At 45.6% G+C, this 14,168-nt stretch overlaps 1 protein-coding gene across 3 annotated transcripts in view; it reads right to left on the reverse strand.

Moving 5' to 3' along the window:
• The window catches only part of HMOX2 (heme oxygenase 2), a 31,053-nt gene extending 17,145 nt beyond the window's left edge, over positions 1-13,908 (reverse strand). For all 3 annotated transcript variants that reach the window (XM_045994290.1, XM_045994288.1, XM_045994289.1), the window contains exon 1: positions 13,808-13,908. The gene's annotated coding sequence lies outside the window, so the exon portion shown is untranslated. The remainder of the gene's footprint in view (positions 1-13,807) is intronic.
• Positions 13,909-14,168: the final 260 nt, after the last annotated feature.

Raw genomic sequence — 14,168 nt, forward strand, 5'->3', positions numbered from 1 at the left:
TCAGGGGCACAGAGCAGTCTAACAGCAAGCATATGTATCCAAGTCCTTTCCGCACAAAACAATGCTGACATGCTGAACTGACACAGGAGGAGTCGTGGCAAGGGCTGCCCGCATGACCTTTAGAGATGACCTGTAGCAGGCACCCAACAAATGCTACTTGACCTGACCTCAGCCAAGGCCACAAGGCTAAAAGGAAGAGCAGGGAAGTGGTGAAGCCCCAGGTTCTAGTCAGGTACAACTGAGAACAAAGCCTGGTTCTGTCACACACCAGCTGGGTGGCCTTGGACTGGCTACTTGTCAGAATCTCAGTTTCTTCACCTGTAAGGACAGTAGTAACTCTGCAAGGTAGATATGAGAATTAAATGAGATAAATTACTTCTAGAACTGCAACATGTTGTATAATGTTAATTGAAGAAAGTGTCCCCTAAAGTTTAAAGTTAACAAGTGTTCTCAAATCCCCCTTTTTTTTTCTTCAGATTTTATTTATTTATTTTGTCAGAGAGGGAGAGCTAGCAGGCAGAGGGAGAGGCAGGCTCCCCACTAACCAGGACTCTGGGATCATGACCTGAGCTGAAAGCAGATGCTTAACTAACTGAGCCAGCCAGGCAACCCCCTATATACTTTAAGACAAGGAATGGAAATACCCCTGCCTCAGTGAAAACCCTTACAGGCAACATCAAATCTGTACTGGGGTCACACAAGGCTAACTGTGAAGAACCTCTGTTTTCATTCTGATAACACTAGGTACCAAGAAAGGAATAGAAAAATCTTGGAATTTCTAGCACAACAAATTTTGAAAAGGACCAAAAAGAAGATGGTCACCGAAGTTCAAACTTTTTCAGGGACACTCTGAACATGAGTTGGATGAAGGTTCCCTTCACTCTATGGAGAATCAGGATGGAGGACAGGGCACGTTGTTTTGTTTCTTTAGAATAGCTGATCACTATAAATAAAGGTTTAGGTAACTGAAAAACTTACTTGACTCTGTGATAAATCTGATTTGCACTTTTATCTCATGACACTCAATCCCCAACCCAATGGTGGCCAGCTGGGGACCATTTTGGCATACACCCATCCCCATGAGTTATCTGGCAATGTCTGAAGACGTGTTTGGTTGTCACAACTGGGGGGTAGGCCATTCGACGGTATCCAGCAGGTAGAGGCCAGGGACACTGCTTAACACCCTGCAATGCACAGAAAGGACAAACACAAGTGCACGTATGCACACACATGCATGCGTGCACTCACACACCCGCCACCACCACAAATCATTATCCAGCCCAAAATGTCAATAGCACCAAGGTTGAGAAACCCTGCCTGAATCTCAGAAGCAGCACTAAGATGATCCAAGAAAGGACATCCATCTAATATTCTTCTCATCCCTTCATCAGTTTACAGAGACAAGATGAGATTTTGGTACTGTGCTTCACACTGCAACACCTTTATCAAATATCATTTCCAGAGGGGCGCCTGGGTGGCTCAGTGGGTTAAAGCCTCTGCCTTCGGCTCAGGTCATGATCCCAGGGTCCTGGGATCGAGCCCCACATCGGGCTCTCTGCTCTGCGGGGAGCCTGCTTCCTCCTCTCTCTCTCTGCCTGCCCCTCTGCCTACTTGTGATCTCTGTCAAATAAATAAATAAAATCTTTAAAAAAAAAAAAGTCATTTCCAGAAATTTCTGAGGAAACTGAATTTACACCAGAAAATAGAAAAGGCTATTACTAGATGGGGCAACTTGGCACTGTCCACAGATGACAATGAAAGGAATCACAGTACCTTCCTGGGAATAGGACTGATTTGTATTGGGATCACTAGGAGGCAAAACCTTTAAAGCTTCAAGCTCAGTAACAAAGCCAGGTAGAGATGAATCCCCTGACAGTACTGACTTCTTTGTGTAATGGAACAAAATGCTGGAAGAAATCTAATGATCCTCTGTCAGTCTGGTGCATGACTGACAAGCAGACTAAGAATCAGAACTAAGTACTATTACCCAGCCTGCACTGGCTAGCTGTATTACAGGACTTTCTGGGAATTCCAACATCCTCATTTATAAAATAAGAGGTGGGCGCCTGGGTGGCTCAGTCGGTTAAGCTGCCTTCAGCTCAGGTCATGATCCTGGTGTCCCAGGATGGAGCTCCACATGGGGCTCCCTGCTCAGCAGGGAGCCTGCTTCTCCTTCTACCTGTGCCCCTCGCCCCTTCTGTGCTCTCTCAAATACGTAACATTTAAAAATAAATAAATAAAATGAGAGGCATTTCTCAGTAAGCTGCAGGGAGGATGGTATTTAACATGAGGAAGAGCAGGAAAAGCTGTGAGCTTCCCCCAACTGTTTCAGCCAGAGCTGCTCCCCTATTCCTTGATATTCTTCCTTCAAAAATGCAGTATTGCTATGCAGCCATCAAAAGAAATGAAATCTTGCCATTTGCGACGACGTCGATGGAACTAGAGGGTATCATGCTTAGTGAAATAAGTCAATCGGAGAAAGACAACTATCATATGATCTCCCTGATATGAGGACGTGGAGATGCAACATGGGGGGTTAGGGGGATCGGAGAAGAATAAATGAAACAAGATGGGATTGGGAGGGAGACAAACCATAAATGACTCTTAATCTCACAAAACAAACTGGGGGTTGCTGGGGGGAGGTGGGGTTGGGAGAGGGGGAGGGGGTTATGGACATTGGGGAGGGTATGTGCTATTGTGAGTGCTGTGAAGTGTGTAAACCTGGCGATTCACAGACCTGTACCCCTGGGGATAAAAATACATTATATGTTTATAAAGAAAAAAAATTGGAAGGAGAGGCAAACCATAAGAGACTATGGACTCTGAAAAACAACCTGAGGGTTTTGAAGGGGCGGGGGTGGGAGGTTGGGGGAACCAGGTGGTGGGTAATAGGGAGGGCACGTATTGCATGGAGCACTGGGTGTTGTGCAAAAACAATGAATACTGTTACGCTGAAATAAATAAATAAATTTATTTTAAAAAAAATGCAGTATTGCTACTTCTAAAAATAAGGTATAGAAAACAAGGAGCTTGATGATCTTGGAGGCCTGATGTTAAGAGTTACCTAAGGGAGCCTTTTATGATCTATTACGGCACTTGTATCCCATTACAGTATTTATTTACATTCCAGATTACTGTTCATTTATCTTTTTCTCCTATTGCCCAATACAGGGCACCCAATCAGGGTTTGCTGAGTCAATGAGTGATTTCCAGAATTTGGGGTATTCTCAGAATAAAGTATTCTCAAAGACCAGATGACAAATAAGGTAGTTAAAAAGGAATCCCAAAGGGGTGCCTGGCTGGCTCAGTTGGCAGAACATGTGACTCTTGATCTCAGGGGCGTGAGTTTAAGTCCCATACTGGGTGTGGAGCCTACTTTAAAAAAAAAAAAAAAAAAAGGAAAAGAATCCCAGAAATAAGAAAAGTGACTGGCTAGTGAGTCAGCGTTTTTACTGCATACATTCCTGCTGATGCGATTGGCTGATCCGATTGGTCGGAGAACCAAGCACAGGATGCTTTATGCTCAACTAAGAGTTTCATATTTGAAGGTGACATATTGCATTGCATTGGTTTTAAAATGGCTTTCTTACACGCCACAAATAGAAATACTGAGAACACACCTTTCAGATTTTGTTTTAAGGACTGTGAAAGCCTGATTAGAAGCAGAACCTGCCTTATGGCATCCTCCCCCAACCCCAATGCCCCTTTCTTTTTAAAGAAATGGATTGGCAAAAAAAAACAAACAACAACAACAAAAAAAAGAAATGGATTGGCAAAATTTTAACAGTCAAGGTAAATGCTTGCCAACACTCCTCCACCCTAGGCAAGCACAATCACTTGACACTTTCTGATGTCTCCCACTGTAAAAATCTCTTATTCCTCCACCTGGCTCTGGAGAGAAGGGATACACAGCAACATTTCTATGTTTGTTACTCTAGGGAAGGGGTCAACCCAAAGAATGCAACAGCTGTAGAACCTCCTAACAAGCCTACATCCTGTCTCTATACACATTTTGGAGGAAATACACCAAGGAATAAAGTTATCATTATTGCAAGGGGAAAAAGTAAGAAAACACTACAGTAATCACAACTTAAAGAAAATAAAGAAACAATAGTTTGCCACTGTAAAACTGAGTAATTTCCTTTTCCATAGGTAGCCCTCATGGAAACTACATGATGGGTGCCTATAATTCCCAAAAGTTCCCAAGAACTGGTCAAACATCATTGTCTCCATTAATCATTCTCAAGAAAAAATTCAAATAGCCCAGAACATCTACTGTTGCCTAAGGACATGATTAGGCAATAATGAATGAATAACTTTTGGAAAAAAGAAGATAGACAAGATGGGCACAGCAAATATTCAACAACTTATAGGCCCAGAAAGGCAGTGAACCGTGTGGTTCAGGGCTCTGTGAGGTATCTCCGCCCCCCCTTTTTTTCTTTTTATTCTTTTTTCATTCCTCCCCCCTTTTAAAAAAGATTTTATTTATTTGACAGAGAGATCATAAGTAGAGAGAGACAGGCAGGGGCGGGGAGGGGGGGGAGGCAGGCTCCCCGCTGAGCAGAGAACCGATGCGGGGCTCGATCTCAGGACCCTGAGATCATGATCCAAGCTGAAGGCAGAGGCTCAACCCACGGAGCCACCCAGGCACTGCATCATCCCCCCCCTCCTTTAAAAGATTTTATTTTTATTTATTTATTTGGGAGAGAAAGTGAGAGAGACAGATCATGAGCAGGAGAGAGGGGAGCAGAGAGAGAGGAGGGAGAGAATCCCAAGCAGACTCTGAGCTGAGCACAGAGCTCCATGCGGGGCTCAGTCCCACAACCCCGAGATCATGACCAGAGCTGAAACCAAAAGTCAGACACTCAACCAAATGAGACACCCAGGTGCCCCTCAATCCTTTCTCTAAACAAACCCTACAAAAAGGGCCAATACATAAAGCAAATACAATGAGTGCAGCATCCACAGTTAAAGTGGTGGCAGAGGGCAAAGGGCTGGCTCGGTCAGTAGAGCGTGTGACTCTTGATTTACAGAGTCTTGAATTCAAGACTCATGATGTGTGTAAAGCTTACTTAATTTTTAAAAATAAATGGAAAACAAAGCCAGGCCAGGTACTCAGGAGCTCAGTTCCTTCAGCATCCTCAGGAACTCTGAGCTGAGCCTAGTTTGGTGGCTGCAGTCTAGGGAAGCTAAGTTATTTGCTCTGAAACAGATGGCTTCCATTTGCTGCTGCATGTGCTAAGTGACAGTGGTTCTAGGACAGTGTCTTAGACTAGTGCGTCCAAGCAACAGAAAGAAATTGTCCTGGATTAGCCACTGTTCCTGGACGTGCCCAGAGCTTTTTGGCTGGTGAGCCAGGGCTCCCTATACTCTTTCACACCTTGTTTCCAACAGTCCATCAGCTTCTTGAAAACGTCCTGGCCTTCCAAAAAGCCTGTGGTTTCTGCGTCCTCAGTTCACCCCATCTGCAACACTCTTACTTAGCTCCAATTCTGTATCCACTACACTTGACTGTAAGGTCCCTGAGGGCAGACCTGGAGCCTCAACCACACTAGTAAGGGAGGATGCATTAGCCACCCTGTTCCTGGAAACCAAATTAGACCACCACTTTCCTGGGAAGGCACAGTCCTTTGCATGAACACTCATGCATGTCCCATGACAGTGTTTGGTGAACAGCTGTTTGTTTACAAAGGAATGCTATGGTTTCCGTCTCTAATCTTCCACCCAAATACTTCCTCATCTGAAAACAGAAATTCAGAGACATGTACTTCTGAAGATAGGTAGGAAGGGTATTTGCCAGAATAAAATAATCATTAACCATTTTTGTTTGCAAATCCCTTTCAGAATCAGATGACAGGACAATTACATATAAAAAATGTTGTCAATGACATTCCAGAGTAACCACAGGCCCCTAAAGTTTACCCACAGACCCAGAATTCAGGTTAAGAATCCCCATTCTAGGGGCGCCTGGGTGGCTCAGTGGGTTAAAGCCTCTGCCTTCGGCTCAGGTCATGATCCCAGGGTCCTGGGATCGAGCCCCACATCGGGCTCCCTGCTCAGCGGGGAGCCTGTTTCCTCCTTTCTCTCTGCCTGTCTCTCTGCCTACTTGTGATCTCTGTCTGTCAAATAAATAAATAAAATCTTAAAAAAAAAAAAGAATCTCCATTCTAGCAGTCTCTTTATGAGAGACATTTTCATCATAGTATGTTTTCAGTGAGATCTTGAATACTTTTTAAAGAGGGCTTCCCCCTTTCTTTGGCTGCCTTCTTTTCTCTTACTGTACTTTCACCTAACCCCAATGGGTTCAGTTCAAGTTCTTCAGTCTTTTCTGTTTCTCAGCTCTTCACCTTCCTGACCTCCCAAAATACTGTGTCAGAACGACAATCATAAACAAAGCAATTTTATGGGGCACCTGGGTGGCTCAGTGGGTTAAGCCTCTGCCTTCTGCTCAGGTCATGATCTCAGGGTCCTGGGATCGAGTCCCGCATTGGGCTCTCTGCTCAGCAGGGAGCCTCCTTTCCCCTCTCTCTGCCTGCCTCTCTGCCTACTTGTGATCTCTCTTTCTCTCTCAAATAAATAAATAATCTTTAAAAAAAAAAAAAAGCAATTTTACTATTTTGAGTTTCCCCCAGGTGACAGCCAACTCCATGTGAACAAGGACTGTGCTGGGTTTGTTGTTGTTTTGCACACCCCCTCAGGGCCAATATTCTGCACACCAAAGAGGAAATACACGCTGCCCAACAGGCAGATACCACCACTGCCTCTTTGTCCTTCTACCTTTAGGCATTTGCACTTGAACGATAACTTTAAAACTGGACAACGTGCCCTAGAAAAGCCAAACGCAAAGGCAAGAAAGAATAATCTACAGCAGCTAGTCACTCCACTTTTCTCCTTTTGGGTCCTCTAGTCGGATTTTGCAAACACAAAGAGCAAGACATATATGACACTGAATACACACACTTGGAAACACACACTTGGAAAATACACACACTTGGAAATTTTGCAGAAGCTGTCCAAAAAAAAGAAAAAAAGTGTGTGGTAAAGGAATCGAGTGTTTTAGATTTTCTAGGGGGTACCTAGATGACTCAGTCAGTGGAGCATGCAACCCTTGATCTCGGGTTCTTTTTTTTTTTCCTAAAGATTTTCTTTGTCAGAGAGACAGAGTGCATGCGTATACAAGCAGGAGAAGCAGCGGGCAGAGCACACAGAGGGAGAAGCAGGCTCCCCACTGTGCAAGGAGCCTGATGCTGACTCAATCCCAGGGCCCCAGGATCATAACCTGAGCTAAAGGCAGACACTTGACCAACTGAGCTACTCAGGCACCCCTCCGGGCTGTAAGTTTAAGCCCCATGCTGGGTATAGAGATAACTTAAAAAATTAAAAAATCGGGGCGCCTGGGTGGCTCAGTGGGTTGAAGCCTCTGCCTTTAGCTCAGGTCGTGATTCCAGGGTCCTGGGATCGAGCCCCACGTCGGGCTCTCTGCTTGGCGGGGAGCCTGCTTCCCTTCCTCTCTCTCTCTCTGCCTGCCTCTCTGTCTCCTTGTGATCTCTGTCTGTCAAATAAATAAATACAATCTTTTTAAAAAATTTAAAAATCTAAAAAAATTTAAAAGTTATTTTCTAATCAGTGGGATACCTATTACTAAACAAAGAGAAAGCCCGACTCTCCCCTTGCCTTCCTGTAGAAAACCAAGGGTGTGAAGGCCAACACTTCACTACATCTGCACTCAAACACTACCTACACTCCTTTCCCAACCCACATATAGTTTTGCTCACCAATTCTTTCTCTTCACCTGCCTGCCCTCCTCCAGGCTGCCCTGGAAGTAATTCCTTGGGACAACAGTTCCTCTGCAGCAGTGTGTAAAGGTCTTGCCAGAGAGAAGAGCAGATCCAGTAACTAAGAAAGAGCATGGCTACACTTGGGCACATGACATGCCACAGCATCATCAACAAGCGTTTATAATGCTCGTGGGCTCTGTAATAACAAACAATCCTAAGACCCTGGTTTGGACTTGAAACACCTTTCAGTAAAGACAGAGACAGAGGGGCATCTGGGTGGCTCAGTGGATTAAGCCTCTGCCTTTGGCTCGGGTCATGATCTCAGGGTCCTGGGATCGAGCCCCGCATGGGGTTCTCTGCTCAGAAGGGGGCCTGCTTCCCCCCTCTCTCTCTGCCTACTTGTGATCTCTATCAAATGAATAAATAAAATCTTAAAAAAAAAAGAGAGAGACAGAGATAAAAAAGATAAACGACACAACAAGGTGTACCACAGTATAAATATTGATTGTACATTACAGCAACAGTGCTAAAGATTGACCTTATGTTCCACATCTTCCAGGACAGTTCTGATTCAAATCAAATATCCTGTCCCATCAATTCCTTGAGTACACTGTATGCTCAGTCCCAGTGTTGGCATAAAAAGTATGACCATCATAGCAACTGATGAGGAAGGCCAATCAACTAGGTCAGCTAAAAGCATGATGGCAGACCGTTTAAATCACTCTAGTGCTTTCCCACAGCCCTCAGTAATTGCGATGTTGAACACAAAACGAAACAGTGAAACTCGACTCTTCTGAGACTAAGCAATCCAATAGGGGGGAAGGCAGGAAGCTGGGATTATTTAGTAATAAGTCAGACAGGCAGGGAGTGAGACACCTGTCTCTGTTATGTCATTCCTCTCCAAAGCCTTTTTAAAGTTACTGAGAACAATGGCAATAATTAGGCCTATGATACTCCTGGGAAAGAAACAACTCTATTCATGTGACAAAAATTAATTTTTGCCCCTAAGCAGAAAGAAGAGACCATCTACTTGCTCCGCCTCTGGCATACAAGCTGACAGCAGTCACTGCCATGCAACAATTACCCCTTTCTTTCCTCTTCTGCCGTCCACTTCCTCATGTACCCTACTCACTCACTTCTCTACCCTCTTGCCAGGCCACTCCCACTTTGGTCTAGCCTGTGCTTTAGACAGGGGGACCTAAACAAGAATCATATGGGAAACCTTATTCCCTGGCCCAATCCCGAACTTTCCAAATAGGAAAGTGTGAAAACCCATCTTAGATCTATAAACACCATTCAAGGCACTGAAGGTCTTTTAAGGTGCTATTTTTTTTTTTTTAAGATTTTATTTATTTATTTGACTGACAGAGATCACAAGTAGCCAGAGAGGCAGGCAGAGAGAGAGGAAGGGAAGCAGGCTCCCTGTTGAGCAGAGAGCCCAACGAGGGGCTCGATCCCAGGACCCTGGGATCATGACCTGAGCTGAAGGCAGAGACTTTAACCCACTGAGACACCCAGGCTCCCCTAAGATGCTAATCTTAACCTCATAAGTATTAACCCCATTTTCCAGATACAGAAACTGCAACTCAAAGGGCTTAAATGTTTTTCTCATGTCAAAAATATACCATTACAACTTCCTTTTTTGGAAGAAACAAACCATTTATTTTTCACTCTAATATAAATGAGTATCTATTTAGATACAGACACAGACAAGTAAAATGAAACTGTCTAATGTTGAATAGCTGTGAGTGAAACAAAATGGTTACAAATTGACTAACCATCTTAATCTTATACCTAACAATTCACTTTTTTTTTTAAGTAAACTCTATGTTCAACAGGGGCCTGGAACTCATGAGCTCCCAAGATCAAGAGTTGCAGGTTTACCAACTGAGCCAGCCACACGCCCCAACAATTCAACCACTTTGAAGTACAAACAAAAAATTCAGTCCAGGGGCACCTGGGTGGCTCAGTCGTTAAGCATCTGCCTTCAGCTCAGGTCATGATCCTAGGATCCTGGGATCAAGCCCCGCATCTGGCTCTCTGCTTGGTGAGAAGCCTGCTTCTCCCACTCCCACAAGAATCCCGCTTGTGTTCTCTCTCGCTGTCTCTCTCTGTCAAATAAATAAATGAAATCTTTAAAAAAAATCTATTACACAGAGAAATGCATGTTTGCTAAAAAAGCCTTTGAAAATTATATCAAAGCAATAGAAAAAAATAACTGTTCACATAAGAGACTTATGAATTTAGTTGCTGTTTTGAAATGCCTAGTTAAGAGTTCAGGGGCACCTGGGTGACTCAATGGGTTAAGCCTTTGCCTTCGGCTCAGGTCATGATCCCAGGGTCCTGGGATTGAGCCCCGCATCATAATCTCAACATCATCAGGCTCTCTGCTTAGCAGGGAGTCTGCTTCCTCCTCTCTCTGCCTGCCTCTCTGCCTACTTGTGATCGTCCTCTCTCTGTCAAATAAATAAGTAAAATCTTTAAAAAAAAATTTTTTTTTTAATTAAAGAAGAGTTCAAATATTGCCTTGTGAGGTCGGAATACAAATTTGTTGATATGACAACCCAGGAAGAGTTTCCAGCTCCATTTCAGTCTGTCATGATTGCAATTTAGACGTAGTTCTTGTGGGTGGGCTGTTTGTAAATGGATTTCTTTTACAATAGCTATATACCTTTAAATTATCCGTCCTGGGGTGCCTGGGTGGCTCAGCCACTCAGCAGGGAGCCTGCTTCCTCCTCTCTCTCTGCCTGCCTCTCTGCCTACTTGAGATCTCTGTCTGTCAAATAAATAAATAAAATCTTAAAAAAAAAAATTATCCGTCGTGAGGGGCACCTGGGTGGCTCAGTGGGTTAAGCCTCTGCCTTGGGCTCAGTCAGGATCTCAGGGTCCTGGGATCAAGCCCCGCATTAGCGGGGAGCCTGCTTCCCCCCACCCAGCCCTCCGCCTGCCTCTCTGCCTACTTGTGATCTCTATCTGTCAAATAAATAATAAAATCTTTTTAAAAATAAATAAATAAATAAATAAATAAAAATAATCTGTAGTGAGCTCCAGTAACCAGTGTTATTCTTAAATGAAAAGACAATGGTCATTCAGAAAAGATTTCTTGCAATATATACAAATGTAACTGCATATTCATAAATGTATGTAATGTTGCTCAACGAGACCATCAGTTATGGGCTGCTGTACTTCAGTACTGCGTGTCAAATTTATTAGAAATTTAAAACCAAAATTTCTGAGGGGTGCAGCTGCCTTCATTAGTTGGCTTTAAAATGTATAATACAATGGGAGACAATATCTTACGGTAACTAACTGGAGTCAGTGTAGAGAAGTAAACCATACTAGTGAACAATATTGCAACGCACCTGCATGGTCACCATAGTAAAATATCTTCCAGTGTTTAAAAAAAGAAAAGACCTCATTATAAGCAGTTACAGTAACTTCCAATTAAAGATTCCCCCTCCTTCTACTCTTTCCTGTCTCTCTTCTGTCCCTCCCTCTTTTCCTCCCAAGAATTAATCAGTAATGGCACTGCTTCTCAGTACTGCAAAAATATCCTGAGAAATCATTCAAATTACAACAAAAGACCTTTCATCCTATGTTTTTGTACAAACCTAACAGACATAATAAATTTAGTTAAAAAGCACATAACCCTCTGTGTTACAAAAGATATGTAATCCAGAGCTCTTAATTCTCTCACTGATTACTATAAGAAAAAAAGATTGCATTAAATGTCCATGTATAACTTTTCAGTTAACTGTGGCCAAGAACATACCAGGATGTAACTTATAGTTCACATTTTTCCTTTTTTTCACCGAGAAGTTAATAAGCTGAATTCTCACTGTACAATACATACACAATTCCAAATTTTATTAAAGATTTTATCGAGAGAGCGGGAGTTGGGGGGGGGGGGTGCTGGCCAGAAGGAGAAGCAGAGCCTAGCTGAGCAGGGAGCTGGACATGAGGCTCAATCTCAGGACCCCCGGATCATGACCTGAACTGAAGGTAGACACTTAACTGAATAAGCCACCCACATGAACCCACAATTCCAGTTTTCAAAAATATCTTTTTCCTGAAGGAATGAAATTCTACTTTTTGATGCAATACCGATGCAGAGTTCAATTGTCCTATGAAGAGAGTCAGCTATTAAAAGAAAACAAAAAAAAATCAAGGTAGCTCAAAGGCCCCAGCTGTCCAATTTTGCATTTCAACAAACTCAGTAAGGGGTGAGCTAAAAGGCAATGAATACTTTCTATAATTCATCTTCTCATTTGGCACTGCCATATCTAGAGCAGCTCATACTCCTGACTCTAGTGACTCACAGAATCTCACTGTATTGGCCCAAGCAGAAGATAAAAGCAAAGCAAATCAGAGAACCATAGATTTTCGTCCCCACATCCCCAGTTAGATGGGGTTCCACAGTGACTGTTTCCGAGGCCTTAATTCCCAGTGTTTTGGCTTAGGTGCTGTATTTAAAAGTGTTTCCAATTCCACCAAGTAAACTTGTAAATGCCCAAGCTGCGAATTTCTGGTAAGTTTGTGATTTTTCTTGGAGAAAAAAAAAAAAAAGGAAAGAAAGAGAAAAGAAAAAAAAACTAAAGAATAAAGCACATATGGGGCGCCTGGGTGGCTCAGTGGGTTAAGCCTCTGCATTCGGCTCAGGTCATGGTCCCAGGGTCCTGGGATCAAGCCCTACCTACATCGGGCTCTCTGCTCGGCAGAGAGCCTGTTTCCCCCTCTCTCTCTGCCTGCCTCTCTGGCTACTTGTGATCTGTCTGTCAAATAAATAAGAAATATTTTTAAAAGAAGAATAAAGCACATATTACTGAAGTGTATTCCTTAACCCACTCCATGCAAAAAGAAAAACTAAAATTTTTAAATATGGCAGTTAAAATTTTAAGCAGAACACACTAGCCAACGTCAAACCGTAAATTCAAATACACAAAACCACCAAGCTCCTGTTTCTTTCTACTTGGAAGACAGTTTACCGGGAGAGGGAAGAGAGTTTAAAGGACATAATCCACTTCCAATCTCTACGAAGCTGTTTAGGAAAGAGCATGGGTTCTGTAGGCAGATGACTAGGATCAAAGCCATCTGTGGTGTCTTCTCCATTGTGGGATGGAGGTGAAGTCATTTAACCCGCGTCTCATCATTAATTCCATTGTATAAGTGGAAAAACCTATCAACTCACAAGCTTTTGGAAGGGGCTGACAGCGAACTGCAGAGCATTATACGGTGTTTCCCACCCCACCCCCCCTCAATCACACGCCGCCTCTTCTGGTTCAGAGAACCACGAACACGAACTGCCACAGGCCACAACAAGCGGTTCATCAGAATCCACCTAAATCGCATGACACAGGCAGGCCTTGTGCAAGGACGGTGCAAGGCGCTCCTGGCAACCACGGGCAATTAATACACCTACAGCAGCGCGCCGCCGCCGTGACTGGTAAACTCCACGCCCGGACTAACCGGCAGCCCCGGGGCGTCGGTCCCTCCCGACCGGTCTGCGCCCCGGCGGCCACGGGTCACTCATGAAGTCATGATAGTGACTCAAAGCGCCCTTCCGACTGAGGTGACTCAGGAGGAAGCCCAGAGCCCGCAACAGCCGCCACGCGGGGCACCGACCTCGGGAGCCCGGGGGGCAGGCGGGGGTCCCGGCGGGCCCACCGCGGGGGGGGGGCTGCAACCCCCGCCAAGAACGCCAAGACGGCACGCGGCGCCCCCGGGGTCACCTCGCCCCGCGCACTCGTGACGCCGCGAGGGGCTGGGCCCAATGGGGCCCAACGCGGACCCGCAGCTCTGGCCTCGCAGGCCCGCCGAAGCGGCGCGTAGGAAGCGGGTATCTTCAGCTCGGCCCCCTCCCCGCTCCTCCCGTTTCCGGCCGCCCCCCGCCCCGGCCCGCCGCGTCTCCCTCAGGCCGGCGCCAGGGCCGCAGCGTGCCGCCGCCCGCCCGGCCCAGCTCCCAAAGGCCCGGGCCGGACGGACTCGCCGAGGAGCCCAGAGAAGGGCCGCGGAAGGCACGGCCCACTCACCGGCCTCCTGTCCGCTCGACCGTCAGTCAGTCGCCGCGCCCGCGCGTCAGCCAGCGACTCCCTGAAGTGCCGCGGCCGCCGCAGCCGAGCGGGCGGCGCGAGGGCGGTCCGACGTGCGCACGCAGTGGGGGCGGAGCCTGTGGAGGACACGCCCCTGCGGCGGGCTCTAGGCGCCTCCCGCCGGGCCCTGAGCCCCTGGGGAGCGCGCACGTTAACAAGAACGAGTGTTAATGAGGGTGCCTCCCGGCTACGCGTTCTCTGTGCCCGGTGCCACCGCCTGTCAGGGTCCTCTTGCGCTGGGCTCCACCTGCTCAGCCGCACTGGCTTCCCGTCATTTCCTTACCCTTAGAGTTGTCTGCAG

This window comes from Meles meles, chromosome 21 (genome assembly GCF_922984935.1).
Source record: "Meles meles chromosome 21, mMelMel3.1 paternal haplotype, whole genome shotgun sequence".
Classification (NCBI taxonomy): domain Eukaryota; kingdom Metazoa; phylum Chordata; class Mammalia; order Carnivora; family Mustelidae; genus Meles; species Meles meles.